Genomic DNA, 4,206 nt, shown 5'->3' with positions numbered 1-4,206 from the left:
TTCATCACATTATGAACAAATAAAGTAGCAACATGAGATGCATCATCACTTTTATGACAAACAATAAAGTGAGCCATTTTTGAAAATCTATCCACAACAACAAAGATGCTATCCTTACCATTTCTAGTCCTAGGGAGCCCAACAACAAAATCCATGGAAATATCTAACCAAGGACCGTTAGGAATAGGCAAAGGGGTATACAGGCCATGGGGTGGGGTACAAGATTTAGCATGCTTACAATCCAAACACCTAGCACAAATTCTTTCCACATCTCTTATCATTTTAGGACAAAAGAAATGTTCACTAAGAATAGCTAAGGTTTTTGACACTCCAAAATGACCCATCAAACCTCCATTATGTGCCTCTTTCACTAACAACTTTCTCCATGAAGACATAGGCACACGAAGTTTTTCATTTCTAAATAAGTAGCCCTCCTTCAATTCAAATCTATAAGTTCTAACTTCATTTCCCTCCTTAACAACTTCCACACACCTAGTTAAGCTCACTTGACACTCTCCAAAGACTTTTCCAAAATCATCATCGTTAGAATATAACTCCTTCAAACTCTTAAAACCCATCAACCTAGACGTCAAGGTATTCATCAATGCATATCTTCTAGATAAAGCATCCGCCACAATATTCTCTTTACCTTGCTTATAATTAATCACATATGGAAAAGACTCAATGAACTCTATCCACTTGACATGCCTCTTATTAAGCTTATTTGGACCCTAATATGCTTCAAAGCCTCATGATCGGTTCTAATCACAAACTCCTTATGCCACAAATAATGTTGCCAATTTGACAAAGCTCTTACTAAGGCATAGAGTTCCTTATCATAGGTAGAATATTGCAATAGAGCTCGTCTTAATTTCTCACTAAAGTAAGCTATGGGTTTCCCTTCTTGCATCAAGACCACACCAATACCTACTCCACTAGCATCACACTCAATTTCAAACATCTTCTCAAAGTTGGGAAGTTGAAGTAATGTAGTGGAACTAAGTTTCTCTTTCAAGACTGTAAAGGCTTCCTATTGTTTTCAACCCCAAATGAAAGGCTTATCCTTCTTAATGACCTCGGTTAGAGGAGCGGCTAAAGAACTAAAATCCTTCACAAATCTCCTATAGAAACTTGCCAACCCATGGAAACTTCTAACATCACTAATGGATGTAGGAGTTGGCCAACTTCTAATAGCCTCTACCTTTTCATCATCCACCTCAACTCCTCTTGAACTTACAACAAAGCCAAGAAAAACAACATGGTCAACACAAAAAGAACACCTTTTAAAATTGACATAAAACTTTTCTTTTCTCAACACATCAAATATCATTCTCAAATGTTGCACATGATCATCCAAACAGTTGCTATAAACCAAAATATCATCAAAATAAACCACAACAAAATTATTAATAAATGACTTAAGCACACGGTTCATTAACCGCATAAAAGTGCTTAGTGCATTGGTTAGCCCAAAAGGCATCACCATCCACTCATGTAATTCAAACTTGGTTTTGAAAGCGGTTTTCCATTCATCTCCGGATTTCATTTGGATTTGATGGTATCCGCTTCGCAAATAAATTTTAGAGCATAAAGTAGAACCACACAATTCATCTAGCATATCATCAAGTCTACATCATGTTTCCCTCTTTTTGTCACTCACACTCGTATATCACTCTAAGGCTAAAGACTTTTAAGCCCACTCTCAAATGAACTCACGTAACTCTTGCTTGTTACCACTCTTGAATAACCCAAGGTTGAGAGTCGACACTATCAAATATCACAACTAGTACTACTTCTTCGGGATAGAGTGGAGTTTATGTAATCAAGAATGGATAATTAAAACTAACGGACAAGGAAATAAATAAGCATACAATGAAATGAAAGAAAAAAAAAAGCACGAAAATAAAATAAAATTGACACGAATAAATTAAACGGGCACAAACTAGTTTAACATTAAGTATGAATTAATACTCAAAGAAAACTAGCTAGAATTAACAAGAAAAGAAGAGACAAGTTTGAAAGATTTGAACTATTTTGTAATTTTCAAATTCATCCTCTTCAACAACCAAGCAAATGAGCTCAAATTTGAGATATAACTTCCCCACAACTTTACCAACAACTAAAAAAACAACAATTTCTTCAACCAAACAACAAATCAACAAAATCCATTTTCAATTTTATTCTTCAACATGACTTTCAATTTTTTTTTGTCATATATTTTTATAATTTTTTTTCATTTTTAACTAGGAATAATATCAAACAACATTCAATCAAATTTGGTTCTTTTTTTTTTGAATTTTTTTTTAATATCAAAACCACAAGACTTAGGTTTGTGAAAACAAATCTAATCCAAGCTTTGATACCAATTTGATGTGAAACAAGATAATAGAAGAAAGATAGGAATTAAAGATACAAAATAAATAAAGATAGACACAATTAGATTCAAACAATCAAAAGATGTAATGGTGAAACTAACCAAAACACCCCTTAATTGAGAAATAAAAGCACCTAATCTATTAGAATCCTTAAGAAGGTAGTACCCTTACTTGCAAATCCTAGGACAATTGTTGAAAATTAACAAAGGGTTTCAAGCTCTCATAGGAGGCACAATTCTTCAATATCCAAAAACTAGTGGCTCAACCCTAATAACTACCTATTTATACTAAGGGTTAAAAGAAGTAAGGAAAGACCAAATTGCCCTTCATTTAAATTACAAGATAATTTAAATGGTAGACACACTTAGGATATTAAATATCTTCAAGTCATCCATATTGGAGCCTTCCGAAGATTCCATCTTCATCCATAAAGCTTGATATACTTGAAGGTCCTTAGCTTGACTTCTTGTGAAGGGCCTTCTCGAAGTAGCGTCACTTTGATGTACATCACATATATATGAACCTACTGTCATACATCTGAACCTACAACTATACATCTGAACCAGCATATCATACATCTGAACCTACATTTATACATCTATACCAACGTATCATATATCTTGTTAATGAAATCCCATTTGATGTTGACTATGTTCAAAACATCCCACAATAAGCGTTTGATAGTTTGTAAGTAATTTACAGTTTTTTTCATGTATAGCAATGTTATAAGTAATGTACTGATTATTATTTTAATTTATATTTTTTGAAATCAGGGACTGTGGGGTCTTTGTCTTTGCCTATGCAGAAATATTAAGTGGAGGGCACCAACTTCATTCATGTGGGTTTGATGCCGCAAGTCAACATGCACGATATGTTTCATTACTGTGGCATGACGGAGTCGAAAAGGCAAAACAAGGATACACAAGTGATAAAGGCGATCCTTCTCGGCTTAGGAATATTGTTCTAGATGTAATTGATGCAAGTGAAATTGTTATTTTAGAGTAGCATTGTTTTTAAACTAGTCGGCATTGAAAAAACTAATTCTTCATTTTGTCATGTATGATGGTAAGTTATACATGTATAAATAGACTGCATTAATGTATAATATATTCTAGTGCTAGATGTAATAAAAATTAAATCATAATGAAAACATAGAATATGTGTTGTTAATATGGTGTTTCTAACAATAACTTATGTTACATGTTATTATACATGACATGATTACAGTTGGATAACTGGTAATGGTAAATTCTACATGTATGACAGTATATTATACGTTGGTTCATATGTATGTTAAATTGATTCACATGTATAACATCATACTATTTTTAATTTGAAATGATGATATTATTTTTAATTTGAAATGATGAAAATCAATTTTGGGAGGGAAATAACAAGCCTTGGATCCTCTTTTTCCATTTCAACAAGATGTGACTTTCTTTCACCTTTTTGGAAAGGTTGTTGCCTCTTTTGAATGTCTTTGTCCACCTTTTGAGTAACAAGACTTTTAAAATCCTTATTTTCTTCTTTCTTTCTTTTATAAGTCTTGAAATATATTTTAAGACAAACAAAGACCACACTTTTGATATGTTGGTTTAGATGCATGACTGTAGATTCAGATGTATGATAGTAGGTTCAGATGTATGATATGTTGGTTCAGATGTATGACAGTACGTTCAGATGTATGACAGTAGGTTCAGATTTATGATATGTTGGTTCAGATGTATGACAGTAGGTTCAGATGTATGGTAGCACATGTTAAAATTAATAAAAATTGTTAGACATGATTGCGGGTAACTTATTCATTTACGAACAAATTTCTTTAATGTAT

This window comes from Capsicum annuum, unplaced genomic scaffold, assembly GCF_002878395.1.
Source record: "Capsicum annuum cultivar UCD-10X-F1 unplaced genomic scaffold, UCD10Xv1.1 ctg81431, whole genome shotgun sequence".
Lineage (NCBI taxonomy): Eukaryota > Viridiplantae > Streptophyta > Magnoliopsida > Solanales > Solanaceae > Capsicum > Capsicum annuum.
Note: the sequence above shows the minus strand (reverse complement) of the source record.